Below are 17500 nucleotides of genomic sequence, written 5' to 3'. Positions count from 1 at the left end.
TAACCACTACCCCATCACCTCAACACCAGGCACTTCCCGGAGACAACAGTGGCAAGCACGACGCCAATACCCACACCTGAAGTGATGCTTCTTGTACAGGCAACTCTGAGGACAAATCTTTGGATCAGGGCGATGGGATCGAACCCTCGGTCACCCCCCCCCCCAGACGCCCGCCTTAACCCATGGACCACGATATGCACACACAAGTTACACGGGGTGGAGTGTCGGGTCCACCCCCCCCCCCTCCCCCCGGGAACTGTCCCACCGCCCTGCTCCACATATGTCACATGATTGTGGTTTCATTGTGTAAAGGTAAACTGGGTTTACAGAACAGTGTACACTAGCAGTTTACATTTTGAGGCAGAGGAGCAAGAGGACGTGGAGCACAGAGTGACAGAACTCAGCGAGTGAGAATAACAAGTGTAAACAAGGAATGAGTCGGTAAGAATGGCAAGAAACACCAAGAAGTCAAGACATGCAGTAACCCTTGTGACGTATGAACACTAGAGAGAGCACCCCGGGTACGTGTACCCTAGTATGGGTACCCCTGGTACGTGTACCCCAGTATGAGTACCCTTGACGTGTAGGGAGCAGCTGTGGTAACCTACCCACACACTGCACAAGGGGGTAAATAAGAGTGGAGGATATGATAACTAACAAGTAATAAAAGGTGATAAATAGGGTGTGTGGAAGATGAGAGAGAGGAGACAAGCGACACACAACAAGACAAATTAATGAGCTGGAAGACGTGCCAGTGTAAGAGTCGTAACCAATTAGAATGAGTTAAGATAAGAGATTATAGAAGCGACTGCTATTAGCATACACGGGCTTATTTCACGGCCACTTAATGTAACGACGCCCTGCTCCTTATTGCCCAAACGTCACTGTCCCACATACAGTCGTCCACCTCCTTGTCCAATGGCCTCATTTCTAGACTGATCGTCCGTCTTGCTTTCTAAATGTCGCTCGGGTCAGCTCATCCTTCACTTGAATCCTTTGGTGAATCCTATCTCTTTGGCGCCGCTCGCCTCAAGTCCTTTTGTTCTCCTGTTGGCATGGTGAGTGCCGCCAGTCTTCCTCAACTGAGAGTACTGAGTGCAAGCATGTGGTCTAGCGGTCTCGCGGGGAGCCGGTCGGCCGAGCGGACAGCACGCGGGACTTATGATCCTGTGGTCCTGGGTTCGATCCCAGGCCCCGGCGAGAAACAATGGGCAGAGTTTCTTTCGCCCTATGCCCCTGTTATCTAGCAGTAAATTAGGTACCTGGGTACCTAATCAGTCAGCTGTCACGGGCTGCTTCCTGGGGGTGGAGGCCTGGTCGAGGACCGGGCCGCGGGGACACTAAAAAAGCCCCGAAATCAACTCAAGATAACCTCAAGATAACGTGCCAATACGTCGTGTTGGCTCTGAAGGTTCACACTTGGTCTTACTCAAATCCCCCAAATGGGCTTCTGGGAAATCTGAAATATAACCAAAGAACCTGCCCAAGCAACCCTATGCCTAACACACGCTGTCTTAGGCCTAATATAGTACACATATGTACTAGGTCTAAGAAAGTTTAAGCTATATTTTTGGCGTTTTTCTCGCACTCTTTAAAATAAAGTACAAAACATGAACTATTTTTGATCCACCAACGGCTGTTGGATCGTTCGGCTAAACAGTTACTATAAGAACTATAATTGTTTGAGAGTGGTTCACTGGGGTACAATGGCTCACGAATCCATTGTTTGTTGGTGTAATAATTCATTAAACTGTGTAACTAGCTTATCAAGACCGTAACTTGCTTAGCTAAATTAATTTTAAGGTGCAGTTCCTGAGCCCATTATGCGCCCTTTAAAAAACATTCACTACCGCCCATAGGATGGGTATGGGGTGAATATGGCCTCAACTCTCCCACACACCTGGCCCTCATCTCTCCCCACACACCTGGCCTCAACTCTCCCACACACCTGGCCCTCATCTCTCCCACACACCTGGCATCATCTCTCCCACACACCTGGCCCTCATCTCTCCCCACACACCTGGCCTCAACTCTCCCACACACCTGGCCCTCATCTCTCCCACACACCTGGCATCATCTCTCCCACACCTGGCCTCATCTCTCCCACACACCTGGCCTCATCTCTCCCACACACCTGGCCCTCATCTCTCCCACACACCTGGCTTCAGAAGATCTAATATTGACGAGTCATCAACGATGAAAGTCACTGATAGTTACATTGGCTTTCTATATATTTGTGGGTGTTGCTTGTTTGGTGTTGCTTGTCTTGTGTTGCTTGTCTTGTGTTGCTTGTCTTGTGTTGTTCGTCACAAGCAACACAAACTCTTGTTCTATCCATGATAGAATCACTCGTCCACCATCTATATTAGAAAGTTTTAATAGAACGTATGTCTGGTAATTAAGGAGTCGGGAGTCCTGCATTAGACGACCGACAGATGGAAAGTCAGGTCCCAGGAGATGAAACACGACTCTACAAACTCTGTTAGGTAGGAACCCCCCAAAACACACTCACACAAAAGGCCAGGAGTCATTGCATTAGACAACCGCCGGATACAAAGGCGGAATCCAAGAGCTAATGTTCGGTCCTGCAGACACAAAAAGGTAAGTACAAATTAGGTTAGTACACACACACACACACACAAATGGAATGCATTAGGCAGTGATGTGGTGGAGGCTGACTCCATACACAGCTTCAAGTGTAGATATGATAGAGCCTAGTAGGCTCAGGAACCTGTACACCAGTTGATTGACAGTTGAGAGGCGGGACCAAAGAGCCAGAGCTCAACCCCCGCGAGCACAACCAGGTGAGTAGTACACTGACGTCAGACAAAGATGGGAGAATGAGAGTTTGGTGATAAATACTGGGAAATGCAGGCTTCTGCTTGCCAAGGCTCGCTCCCCCATGTACACCAACTATTTCTGGTGTGTGTGTGTGTGTGGGGGGGGGGGGGGGGGGCGCTGTCTGGGCGGGCTGTGTTGTCTTGCTCCACAGTACTGTGTTGTCTTGCTCCACAGTACTGTGTTGTCTTGGTCCACAGTACTGTGTTGTCTTGGTCCACAGTACTGTGTTGTCTTGGTCCACAGTACTGTGTTGTCTTGCTCCACAGTACTGTGTTGTCTTGGTCCACAGTACTGTGTTGTCTTGGTCCACAGTACTGTGTTGTCTTGCTCCACAGTACTGTGTTTGGTCCACAGTACTGTGTTGTCTTGCTCCACAGTACTGTGTTGTCCTGGTCCACAGTACTGTGTTGTCTTGCTCCACAGTACTGTGTTGTCTTGGTCCACAGTACTGTGTTGTCTTGGTCCACAGTACTGTGTTGTCTTGGTCCACAGTACTGTGTTGTCTTGCTCCACAGTACTGTGTTTGGTCCACAGTACTGTGTTGTCTTGCTCCACAGTACTGTGTTGTCCTGGTCCACAGTACTGTGTTGTCTTGCTCCACAGTACTGTGTTGTCCTGGTCCACAGTACTGTGTTGTCTTGCTCCACAGTACTGTGTTGTCCTGGTCCACAGTACTGCGTTGTCCTGGTCCACAGTACTGTGTTGTCCTGGTCCACAGTACTGTGTTGTCCTGGTCCACAGTACTGTGTTGTCCTGGTCCACAGTACTGTGTTGTCTTGCTCCACAGTACTGTGTTGTCCTGGTCCACAGTACTGTGTTGTCCTGGTCCACGGTACTGTGTTGTCTTGCTCCACAGTACTGTGTTGTCCTGGTCCACAGTACTGTGTTGTCTTGCTCCACAGTACTGTGTTGTCCTGGTCCACAGTACTGCGTTGTCCTGGTCCACAGTACTGTGTTGTCCTGGTCCACAGTACTGTGTTGTCCTGGTCCACAGTACTGTGTTGTCCTGGTCCACAGTACTGTGTTGTCTTGCTCCACAGTACTGTGTTGTCCTGGTCCACAGTACTGTGTTGTCCTGGTCCACAGTACTGCGTTGTCCTGGTCCACAGTACTGTGTTGTCCTGGTCCACAGTACTGTGTTGTCCTGGTCCACAGTACTGTGTTGTCCTGGTCCACAGTACTGTGTTGTCTTGCTCCACAGTACTGTGTTGTCCTGGTCCACAGTACTGTGTTGTCCTGGTCCACGGTACTGTGTTGTCTTGCTCCACAGTACTGTGTTGTCCTGGTCCACAGTACTGTGTTGTCTTGCTCCACAGTACTGTGTTGTCCTGGTCCACAGTACTGCGTTGTCCTGGTCCACAGTACTGTGTTGTCCTGGTCCACAGTACTGTGTTGTCCTGGTCCACAGTACTGTGTTGTCCTGGTCCACAGTACTGTGTTGTCTTGCTCCACAGTACTGTGTTGTCCTGGTCCACAGTACTGTGTTGTCCTGGTCCACGGTACTGTGTTGTCTTGCTCCACAGTACTGTGTTGTCCTGGTCCACAGTACTGTGTTGTCTTGGTCCACAGTACTGTGTTGTCCTGGTCCACAGTACTGTGTTGTCCTGGTCCACAGTATTGTGTTGTCCTGGTCCACAGTACTGTGTTGTCTTGCTCCACAGTACTGTGTTGTCTTGGTCCACAGTACTGTGTTGTCTTGCTCCACAGTACTGTGTTGTCCTGGTCCACAGTACTGTGTTGTCTTGCTCCACAGTACTGTGTTGTCTTGGTCCACAGTACTGTGTTGTCTTGCTCCACAGTACTGTGTTGTCTTGGTCCACAGTACTGTGTTGTCCTGGTCCACAGTATTGTGTTGTCTTGCTCCACAGTACTGTGTTGTCTTGGTCCACAGTACTGTGTTGTCTTGCTCCACAGTACTGTGTTGTCCTGGTCCACAGTACTGTGTTGTCTTGCTCCACAGTACTGTGTTGTCTTGGTCCACAGTACTGTGTTGTCTTGCTCCACAGTACTGTGTTGTCTTGGTCCACAGTACTGTGTTGTCTTGCTCCACAGTACTGTGTTGTTCTGGTCCACAGTACTGTGTTGTCCTGGTCCACAGTACTGTGTTGTCTTGCTCCACAGTACTGTGTTGTCCTGGTCCACAGTACTGTGTTGTCTTGGTCCACAGTACTGTGTTGTCTTGGTCCACAGTACTGTGTTGTCTTGCTCCACAGTACTGTGTTGTCCTGGTCCACAGTACTGTGTTGTCTTGGTCCACAGTACTGTGTTGTCTTGCTCCACAGTACTGTGTTGTCCTGGTCCACAGTACTGTGTTGTCTTGGTCCACAGTACTGTGTTGTCCTGGTCCACAGTACTGTGTTGTCTTGGTCCACAGTACTGTGTTGTCCTGGTCCACAGTACTGTGTTGTCTTGGTCCACAGTACTGTGTTGTCTTGCTCCACAGTACTGTGTTGTCCTGGTCCACAGTACTGTGTTGTCCTGGTCCACAGTACTGTGTTGTCCTGGTCCACAGTACTGTGTTGTCCTGGTCCACAGTACTGTGTTGTCCTGGTCCACAGTACTGTGTTGTCCTGGTCCACAGTACTGTGTTGTCCTGGTCCACAGTACTGTGTTGTCCTGGTCCACAGTACTGTGTTGTCCTGGTCCACAGTACTGTGTTGTCCTGGTCCACAGTACTGTGTTGTCCTGGTCCACAGTACTGTGTTGTCCTGGTCCACAGTACTGTGTTGTCCTGGTCCACAGTACTGTGTTGTCCTGGTCCACAGTACTGTGTTGTCCTGGTCCACAGTACTGTGTTGTCCTGGTCCACAGTACTGTGTTGTCCTGGTCCACAGTACTGTGTTGTCCTGGTCCACAGTACTGTGTTGTCCTGGTCCACAGTACTGTGTTGTCCTGGTCCACAGTACTGTGTTGTCCTGGTCCACAGTACTGTGTTGTCCTGGTCCACAGTACTGTGTTGTCCTGGTCCACAGTACTGTGTTGTCCTGGTCCACAGTACTGTGTTGTCCTGGTCCACAGTACTGTGTTGTCCTGGTCCACAGTACTGTGTTGTCCTGGTCCACAGTACTGTGTTGTCCTGGTCCACAGTACTGTGTTGTCCTGGTCCACAGTACTGTGTTGTCTTGCTCCACAGTACTGTGTTGTCTTGGTCCACAGTACTGTGTGGGTATGTTGAGAATACAGGACTCTGCAGAAAGTATTGTGGTCCATACGGGGCAGCTCCTATTTATAGGTACCTAGACACATTCATATGTATAAATGTCTAACCTACTCTTGAAACAACCCAGTGATCCCACGTCCATTATGTTACCCGGTAATCCGTTCCACAAATCACCTTCCCTGCTTCCAAACCAGTATTTACCCAGGTCTTTCACGAGTTTAAACTTATCCAATTTATACCGATTGTGTCGCGTTCTATTTCGTGTTGATATATATTGAATATCTTATTAATATCGTCCTCGTTAGGCCCCGTTATGAGGAGGTTTAGGGCTTGGTACACCTACTCTATATCCTACTATGGAGGCCAGGTCGACGACCGGGCCACGGGGTCGCTGAGCCCCGAAATCACCTCAAGGTAAGGTACTCTAAGGGTGTAGTACACTCTATACCCTATACTGTGGGCGAGGCTCTCAGTACTGTGAACGAGACTCCGACAGTACTGTGAACGAGGCTACCACAGTACTGTGAACGAGGCTCCCACAGTACTGTGAACGAGGCTCCCACAGTACTGTGAACGAGGCTCCCACAGTACTGTGAACGAGGCTCCCACAGTACTGTGAACGAGGTTACCACAGTACTGTGAACGAGGCTCCCACAGTACTGTGAACGAGGCTCCCACAGTACTGTGAACGAGGCTCCCACAGTACTGTGAACGAGGCTCCCACAGTACTGTGAACGAGGCTCCCACAGTACTGTGAACGAGGCTCCCACAGTACTGTGGACGAGGCTCTCTCACAAAGTACTACGTTACGTCCAGGGGCTAGGGGGGACGGGGGAGGCAGTTTTTGTTGCCAGCGAGCCGTGTTAACTGTTCTTGTGTAGTGTTTTTGTGTACTAAAGCCTCTGCCACAAGGGCTTGGGAAAGAACAGGAGATAGGAAGTTTGGCAGATATCCGGTGACAGTTCCCAGAACCTGTGTGTGTGTGTGTGTGTGCCAGACACCTCCCTTCCCCCCCACTCCACACCCCCCTCTCTCTCTCCCCTCACTCTTTGGACTCCCCCTCCCACACACACACACACACACACACCTAGACAGACTGAGTGAATGGTCCAACAAATGGCTGTTGAAGTTCAACCCGAGTAAATGCAAAGTAATGAAACTAGGTGGTGGAAATAGGAGGCCAAACACAGGATACAGAATAGGAGATGAAGTACTTAATGAAACGAACAGAGAGAAAGATCTAGGAGTTGATATCACACCAAACCTGTCTCCTGAAGCCCACATAAAAAGAATAACGTCTGCGGCATATGCGAGGCTGGCTAACATCAGAACAGCGTTCAGGAACCTGTGTAAGGAATCATTCAGAATCTTGTACACCACATATGTAAGACCAATCCTGGAGTATGCGGCCCCAGCATGGAGCCCGTACCTTGTCAAGCACAAGACGAAGCTGGAAAAAGTCCAAAGGTATGCCACTAGACTAGTCCCAGAACTAAGAGGCATGAGTTACGAGGAAAGGCTGCGGGAAATGCACCTTACGACACTGGAAGACAGAAGAGTAAGGGGAGACATGATCACAACCTACAAAATCCTCAGAGGAATCGACCGGGTAAACAAAGATAAACTATTCAACACTGGTGGGACGCGAACAAGGGGACACAGGTGGAAACTGAGTACTCACATGAGCCACAGAGACGTTAGAAGGAACTTTTTTAGTGTCAGAGTAGTTAACGGATGGAATGCATTAGGCAGTGATGTGGTGGAGGCTGACTCCATACACAGTTTTAAATGTAGATATGATAGAGCCCAGTAGGCTCAGGAATCTGTACACCAGTTGATTGACAGTTGAGAGGCGGGACCAAAGAGCCAAAGCTCAACCCCCGCAAGCACAAATAGGTGAGTACAAATAGGTGAGTACACACACACACACACACACACACACACACACACACACACACACACACGCACACACACGCACACGCACACACACGCACACGCGCACACACACACACGCGTCCTCTCACTAAACACACTCATCCTTGCTCCATGATATAGTCCTTAAATAGATAATTAACGACAGACTGTACATATATACATACATATATGCCTTCATGAGAACATTAGGTTGGGTTGTTGCGTACATATGTAGGTATGCCGCAGACGTCGCTCTAGCCACTAGGCCATGAGATGCCATACGTGTAAGACAATGAGGAGGTGAAGTGTGTTGGCCATCCTGCCTTACTGATGGTTCTCCTTCTTTCCTGGCTTTTCAGGCAACTCCTGGCCTAGTAGGTAGAGCGACGCGTCTCGCATACTAACCTTTATCCTTCTGTGCACAGCATACACCTCAATATTGCCTCCACCTTCTTATATATATATATATATATATATATATATATATATATATATATATATATATATATATATATATATATATATATACACACACTCACACATACATACGGGGCCTCGTGGCTGGGTGGATAGCGTTCTGGGGGTCGTAGTCCTAAGCGCCCGGGCTCGATCCCCGGCAGAGGCAGAAACAAATGGGCAGAGTGTCTTTCACCCTGATGCTCTGTTCATCTAGCAGTAAACAGGTATCTGGGAGTTAGACAGCTGTTACACTTCCCCCAGGAAGCAGCCCGTGTGTGTGTGTGTGTGTGTGTGTGTGTGTGTGTGTGTTAGAGAGAAATAAATATATGTAGTAGACATAAGAGAGGAAAAATTGATAGGTTAGAAAGGCGGGGTCCAAGAGCTAATAGCTTGATTCTGCAAGCACAAATATTAAATACACACACAAACAAAATTATGTTAATATTTTAATATTAATATTAATTAATTAATATTAATAATAATTCAGAGTCGAGTCATATGATGTTGCGAAATTTTCATGGGAGGTCCCGCTGGCATAATGTCACTTGGCACTCTTTGAGGCCACTCCCGACCTGCCAGTGTTGGGCGTGTACCCAACACCAGTTACTGGGAAACATTGAGTCAAGCCAACACTAAATGTCTGCTCTCCAACCTCGAACATATATATATATAATATATATATATATATATATATATATATATATATATATATATATATATATATATATATATATATATATATATATATATATATATATATATATATATATATATAGTTTAGCTGGAAGCAGCAACAATTCCTAGTGAGTGTGCTCGCCTCACTGCCGTGCAATCTCCCCATGCAGGGGATTTCCTTTTGGCAGACCTTACGTGTGTGGCAGGAACACATCTTAACTCACAGGACACCACATTGTAGTGGCCTTCCACCTTCCTGCTTCAATCCATACTATACTCACCTAGTTGTGCTTGTGGGGGTTGAGCTTTGGCTCTTGGTCTACTCCAGTTGACCAAAATTGACTACACTATATATCAGTGTATTTGTGGTGAGGCAGAAGCAGATGAATGTGGAGTGCATGGCTTGCTCTGTGGAAAATTCAAGGCATGGCATACAAGGTACGACAGAGTCGGTCACATTATTAAAATTAACCTTGCCCTTGTCCAGTGTCCAACACACACACGGAGAGAGAGAGAGAGAGAGAGAGAGAGAGAGAGAGAGAGAGAGAGAGAGAGAGAGAGAGAGAGAGAGAGAGAGAGAGAGAGAGAGAGAGAGTTTTCCTGGTTGTTACAAGTGAGAAAATGACTGCTAGAATTTAATTCAACCAAATGCAAAGTTATGAGGATTGGAAGAGGAGTGCGAAGACCCGTACAGCAGTATAGGATGAAGACAGCTTCATCAATCAGAAAAGGAGAAAGACCTGGGAGTGGACATGAGCACAAATATGTTGCCAGAAGCGCACATTAGCAGAACACCAGCAGCTGCACAAGGCATGGTGACCACCGTACGTGTATCCTTCAGAAACATGGAGAAGCGGGGCTTTCCGGGCCCTATATACAGCGAGGGTGAGACCCACTGTTAAATATGCAGCCCCAGCAGGGAATCCTACCTGAAAAAGGACGAGGAGAAACTAGAAAAGGTCTTAAGATATTCAATGAGACTCCTTCCTGAGGTGAAGGGATTGGACTATGTGAGGGAAGTGGACCTTACCGCACTGGAGGAATGGAGAGATAGAGGGGACATGAGAACAACATATAAAATCCTAAGGGTAATTGACAAATTAGACAAAGCAGCATTGTTCAAAGCTGGAAACAGCATAACGAGGGGTCATGGATGGGAACTAGAGACGCAAATGAGTCACAGACAGAAAAAAACGTTTATGTGACAGAGCTGGCATTATTAAGTGGAAGACGTTAGACGTACAAGTCATTGAAGGTAATTCGATTCAAAGTTTTAAATATCAATATAAATAAAGTGTGGGAATTGATTCATTGCATTAATCTAAGAACTTTCGGAAGGCGGGACCACAGAGCCAAAGGTGGACCCTGGAAGCGCAACTAGGAGCGTGCAACTAGGTGAGTACACACACACGACCAGAAGAGCGCCAAGTGTGGGAAAAAAGGGTCACGCTTTTCTCCTCAGTTGGTAGTAGAGATAAATAAGAGAAGGTCAGATCCCAAAGATGGCTCGCAGCATCTACTTGACGTTTTTTCCCTAATTCCCGTATTTGGGCTAATTATTGGAGGCTGCCTACCTGGCGGCTCCTCGCCGCCGCCCAGACAAAGGCTAGGGAACAGGATGCAGTAGACGGAGAGGCCAGGCAGGTCACCTCCTGCAGCCACCACCTACTGCAGGCCGCCTCTACCTGACACACCTCCCCAGGCAGGTCACCTCCTACTGCAGGCCGCCTCTACCTGACACACCTCCCCAGGCAGGTCACCACCTACTGCAGGCCGCCTCTACCTGACACACACCTGCCCAACACTGCAACACTCATCTTCCAGCACACAACACCTGTCCCTCTTCCTTGGGGTTATAATCTTATATAACCCAAACTGATCTTCACGTGCGCACTAATACAATCCTACTTGCCTACACCGATAATATTTATTGATACATAATAACACCATAACAATAAATGGAACAACAGGAGACCTGTTAGTCTATATGAGACAGTTCGTACGTCTAGCCTACGATTGAAACACTTCGTCTATACCACACGGCTTCTATTTACATCCATCTAAACTCATATATATATGTCTAACCAACTCATGAAACAGTCTGTTACGTCTCTGTTACCCGGTAATTTGTTCCATAAATCAAAACCCCGTTTCCAAACCAGTATTTACCCAGGTCTTTCCTGACTAAAATTACTCAATTTATATAATTATTTCAAACACTTCATGAATAGAATAATGCTTGGAGCAGGGCAGTGGATTCGAACCCGAGGCGGGATCGATTGCACCAAAGATTTTCTGATATATCACGCTATAGTGGTTTCATTGTGTACCTTATTAATGAACATTCTCCATTATGCCGTGTCATCTCCGTGTATTGTGGGCGTGTCAGCCGTCACGTGCGGGTGTGTCATTAGGGATAATATATGCAGACGGCAAGTCACAATAACGTGGCTGATCACTGGACACCCAACCCACCCATATGAAAATAAAACGATTGGCGGCGTTTGGATCCGTCGTGGACCGCTACGGGACTTGATCATGGTCCAGCACGGACCCAAACTTTAGGTACTTTATGATCAGAGTTGTTGGGTGGGGGTCGAGGGGCACTATGTTTACACAGTGAAGGTAGACAGGTGATGCCTGTCCTCCTGGGACGTGTGTCTCTCTGTCTGTCTCTCTCTCTCACTCTCTGTCTGTCTGTCTGTCTGTCTGTCTGTCTGTCTGTCTGTCTGTCTGTCTGTCTGTCTGTCTGTCTGTCTGTCTGTCTGTCTGTCTGTCTCTCTGTCTGTCTCTGTCTGTCTGTCTGTCTGTCTGTCTGTCTGTCTGTCTGTCTGTCTGTCTGTCTGTCTGTCTGTCTGTCTGTCTGTCTGTCTCTCTCTCTCTCTCTCTCTCTCTCTCTCTCTCTCTCTCTCTCTCTCTCTCTCTCTCTCTCTCTCTCAAAACACATTACCAGGATGTCTCTATCTTGGAAATCTGTTTTATGCAGACGATACGGGTGCCACTGTAAGCTTAGGGGTGGACACGGGTGCCTCTGTAATCTTGGGGTGGACACGGGTGCCTCTGTAATCTTGGGGTGGACACGGGTGCCTCTGTAATCTTGGGGTGGACACGGGTGCCTCTGTAATCTTGGGGTGGACACGGGTGCCTCTGTAATCTTGGGGTGGACACGGGTGCCTCTGTAATCTTGGGGTGGACACGGGTGCCTCTGTAATCTTGGGGTGGACACGGGTGCCACTATAAGCTTACTGGTGGACACGGGTGCCTCTGTAATCTTGGGGTGGACACGGGTGCCACTATAAGCTTACTGGTGGACACGGGTGCCTCTGTAATCTTGGGGTGGACACGAGTGCCACTATAAGCTTACTGGTGGACACGGGTGCCACTATAAGCTTACTGGTGGACACGGGTGCCCCTATAAGCTAGCTTACTGGTGGACACGGGTGCCACTATAAGCTTACTGGTGGACACGGGTGCCACTATAAGCTTACTGGCGGACACGGGTGCCCCTATAAGCTTACTGGTGGACACGGGTGCCACTATAAGCTTACTGGCGGACACGGGTGCCCCTATAAGCTTACTGGTGGACACGGGTGCCACTATAAGCTTACTGGTGGACACGGGTGCCACTATAAGCTTACTGGTGGACACGGGTGCCCCTATAAGCTTACTGGTGGACACGGGTGCCACTATAAGCTTACTGGCGGACACGGGTGCCCCTATAAGCTTACTGGTGGACACGGGTGCCACTGACTTAGATGTAGCAGACTGCAGAAGACAAGGCCACGGGGAAACAAGAATGTTAGGTGTATATTTATAGTATTAAGGCTGGTGGTTACACAAAAACTGGACCATTGTGCAGTTAGTGGTGGTGAGAGGCGCTCTGACCGGTGTGCTCACCAGGCTCTCTTGGTGCTCTTGGTCATGTTGCTGCTGCTCTTGCTGCTGCTGCTGCTGCTGCTCTTACTGCTGCTGCCTGCTGCTGCTCTTACTGCTGCTACTGCTGCTGCTGCTGCTGCTCTTACTGCTGCTGCTGCTCTTACTGTTGTTAATGTTTCTGCTATTGTTTTTGCCGTTGTTACTTCAGTTACCGGTGTGCTGTATTGTCGCCATGTTCCGTTGTCACGTTGTTCCTGTTGCCATACTGCTTCTGTTGCCACGTTGGTTCTGTTATTAGGTTCCCGATGTCCTGTTGGCAATGTTTTCATGTCGGCGGCGCTCATGGTGTATGTGGTATGTGTCTCCCGCTGTGTCCAGCATGTGGCGAGGCTTTCCATATTATGCGGGCGGTCATGAGGTGCTGTGGGCGGTCATGAGGTGCTGTGGGCGGTCATGAGGTGTTGTGGGCGGTCATGAGGTGTTGCGGGCGGTCTGCGACATGAGGTGTTGCGGGCGGTCTGCGACATGAGGTGTTGCGGGCGGTCATGAGGTGTTGCGGGCGGTCTGCGACATGAGGTGTTGCGGGTGTTGCATTAAGGTTGCAGAGGCAGCTTCTTGAGGGCTTGGACCGAGGCAGGGTCAGAGGTCAGCGGCAGGTATGCTCCTCCGCCCGACTTGTAACTCTTAACTCACTCTTTAGGTCATAACTCTGCAACAGCGGCTTGTTACTTGTGCTCCGTACCAAGGAGCACAGCTCAGGCTGCGTGGCAGAAAGTATCGTGCAACATTCTTAGTGGTGTTGACCAGACCATACGCTAGAAGGTGAAGGGACGACGACGTTTCGGTCCGTCCTGGACCATTCTCAAGTCGATCTCAAGACAATCGACTTGAGAATGGTCCAGGACGGACCGAAACGTCGTCGTCCCTTCACTTTCTAGTGTGTGGTTTGGTCAGCATACTTCAGCCACGTTATTGTGACTCGTCGTCTGCATTCTTGTTAGGCCTACATCCATCTTATTAGTAAGATGCTAGTCGTCTGTTGAATGGTTATACCAAGGACCGAACAATTTGTTGGTTATACCAAGAATGAACAACGGGGGTTGAGGGTCACTGTAAACAGAAGCGGGTCTCGGGAGCTGAAGTCCAACAAAGTGTGTGAGGTAAGAACTCTCAGGTAAGAGCACCACTTGGGCGTGGACTACAGGTGTCTCGAGATATGGTTGCCAAAACGCTTTCACCGTTGCCTGATAGAAAAAAGTCCGGTTAACCTTATCAATCCAATTTGTTGTTTCGGCAAGTTGAGAGGTCAGACTGAGGCCAGGGTGAAAGGTTATCCCAGCGGCTGTGACCCCAACCCAACTTCAGGGTATGCTCGTCCAAGCTGCGGCCGACCCCAACCCAACTTCAGGGTATGCTCGTCCAAGCTGCGGCCGACCCCAACCCAACTTCAGGGTATGCTCGTCCAAGCTGCGGCCGACCCCAACCCAACTTCAGGGTATAAAGACCATAAAGAAAACTAACATGCAGAAACTGCAAGCAGTGCAAAATAAGGCGTTGCTAAGGAGAGCAGCAAAACACCGTCCACCATATGACCAGACAATCCAGGAGCTCCAGGAACTCCTGAACATACAGCCACTAAACATCAGACTACAGCACCAAGCCATCAGGGTGTGGAACACCATCCAAATGTTAGAGGACCCAATGTTAGAAAGATTGCTCCAAGATGAGACGCCCCGCTCCCACAGCTGGTGGCCCAAGAGCCGCGATTTACTAGATGCAAACCCCGCCCCACAGTACATAATTCCCAGATGAAATACTGACCAGATATCCTTTCCCCCATAATTGGAAAAATTGAGTTGTGTATGATGTGTATAGTTGTGTATATGCATATGTATATGGCATATATATATATATATATCTATATATATATATATATATATATATATATATATAATATATATATACATATATATATATCTATATATATATATATATATATATATATATATATATATATATATATATATATAATGTGTGTGTGTGTTACAATACTGCATCACACATGCTCTTGACCTTCAAATTTTGTTTATATGCTTAACTTCAAATGAATCTTTTAAGCAGACGAGGAGTCACAATAACGTGGCTGAAATATGTTGACCAGACCACACACTAGAAATTGAAGGGACGACGACGTTTCGGTCCGTCCTGGACCATTCTCAAGTCGATTGCACACACAATCGACTTGAGAATGGTCCAGGGTGGACCCCAAACGTCGTCGTCCCATCAATTTCTAGTGTGTGGTTTGTTCAACGAATCTTTTAAAAATTCAAGACACACGAACGGGTGTTTAAATACGAACGCACGCCACACGCATGCACAGTGAGTGGGGCGCACAAACCGGATATCACCTCCGTTATACAAGGGTGGCCGGCATAAGGTCTACCCTTCACAACGCTAAAGGAGTCATTATAAATGATGTATTCCACATACGTCAGAAGAATCCTGGAATGTGCAATGCCTTCATGGAACTTTCGTTACACAACTCGACTCTTAAGAAAGGTCACATTTCCGCCACTACATAAAGAACAAAACTATAAGTTTAGAGGAAAGATTAACTTAACTAAACATCACATAACTGGAGAATGGCACAAATACGGGAAACATGTTCACGAGATAGAAAATACTCGGGGGAATCGATAGTGAAGACAAGGAGCGGCTATGTTACACACACCTGTGACAGGAAGCAGGGGCGCAAAGTTACAATTGAGAACCCGGAGGAGATTATCTTGAGATAATTTCGGGGCTTAGCGTCCCCGCGGCCCGGTCCTCGACCAGGCCTCCTATTAGTTACACCCCAGGAAGCAACCAGTAGCATCTGTCTCTGCAGGTACCTATTTACTGCTAGGTGAACAGAAGCATCAGGGGTTAAAGAAACTTTGCCCACTTTTGTTTCCGTTTCCACCGGAAATCGAACCCGGAACCTCAGGACTACGAATCCGAAGCGCTGTCCACTCAGCTGTCAGGCGCCATTGTGAGAGAGGCAACACCTTCCCGAGTGTTGGGCAGGTGGCTGAGACACTCTCGACATAGACACGAAGTTGTGTCCTCACAGTTGTGGGTGTTGACAAGTGGCTGGTGCAGGGAGTGATGATGCGCCTCACAGTCTGCCAGTGCACACTACTCCCCACACGCCTCTCTGATTTGATTGTTGCCGCCAAGCCGGCTAGTTTATTGTGCACCCCATACTCATCGTGTGAGCGGTAGCGCAAAAGCATTACAGAGGGCACAAAAGGTCTTTATCAGACCTCATCTTAGATTATTACATAAACAATTTCTTCTAGCCTTCACACCTTATAGTTACAATGTCAGCTAGTTACAGAGAAAGTGCTATTACAAGAGCTACCTCTAACCATCCTGGATAATGGGCAGATTTACCGTCACGTAGCTAGCGTTTTGACACACACTGTACTCCCCTTCATGTTGTCTACGGCAGTTCCACATTTGCGCATGTACACAAATGTGTTAATAAAAAAAAAGTGTAATTGTGGAGGGAGTGAGTGTATGGGTCGCAATAAATGGGGCGAGTGTAAATAGGGGGGGGGGAGTATGGAAGGGGTGAGTGTAGCTACACTAGGAGACACCTATAAGGAGCCAGTACACAGGCAGGCAAGGAGGATGGTGATAACAAGACACTGGAAAAACTGCGCTTGTGTAAACTTTGGTGTTTGGGCGAGGCGCGCGCGTGTTTGTACGTGTGTGTGTGTTTGTACGTGTGTGTGTGTGTGTGTGTGTGTGTGTGTGTGTGTGTGTGTGTGTGGCCCCTCCCTTGCCCTGACCTTGTTCCGTGGCCTCTCCCGCCCGTGTTCCAGCCTCGCCCCTGGCCCCCGGCCCTACACGGGCGTGACTAACGAGACACTCGCCTCTACAAACCGGAAGCAACACGTCAGGTGTGTCTGCCTGGCCGCCGCCGCCGCCGCCGCCATAACAACACCAGTGTCAACCTATACACTCTTACTCCTTATATATCTGACTCTCCTCTGGCTTCTCATTACAATATACTTGCCACTGAAACTTACATTATTTTTTTATGGTGTTTAAAAGTAAAGAGGTGAAGGGTTGTGCTTGCGAGCAGATGTGAACGGAAGGTTGTTTCCCCTGGGCGTATCTGGCATCTGTGATCAATGATACCAACGGGAGAATAAACACTTCCACTTTCCTGTCTTCCACTACTAATATTTAATTCCAGAAATGTCTCGTCCTTGTTGATACATAATCAAATAATCGTTGGTGTTTATGTATTGATAGTTGAGTGAGGGAAAGTGCCAGAGATAAAGTTGGTGTAATTACGAGAGCTGGAAGGTTTGGTGGGCGGGAAGGTGGCGGTACTGGTGACGCCCCGCCATAAAAGGCAGCTTTTGGCATAGCGGCCAACGTACTAAATGTCATATTACAGCCCGTGGTCCCCGGCCAGGTAACACGATATGACCATCCGCCCACTCCTGGCACCCACCCCTGGCACCCACCCTGGCACCCACCCTGGCACCCACCCCCTTGGCACCCACCCCCTGGCACACC

At 48.4% G+C, this 17500-nt stretch overlaps 1 protein-coding gene across 1 annotated transcript in view; it reads left to right on the top strand.

Moving 5' to 3' along the window:
* The window catches only part of LOC123769854 (uncharacterized), a 128582-nt gene that overhangs the window by 57578 nt on the left and 53504 nt on the right, over nucleotides 1–17500 (top strand). The window lies entirely within an intron of this gene.

The sequence above is a fragment of the Procambarus clarkii genome, chromosome 45, assembly GCF_040958095.1.
Source record: "Procambarus clarkii isolate CNS0578487 chromosome 45, FALCON_Pclarkii_2.0, whole genome shotgun sequence".
NCBI lineage: Eukaryota > Metazoa > Arthropoda > Malacostraca > Decapoda > Cambaridae > Procambarus > Procambarus clarkii.
Note: the sequence above shows the minus strand (reverse complement) of the source record. Positions and strands in the feature narration are given on the sequence as shown.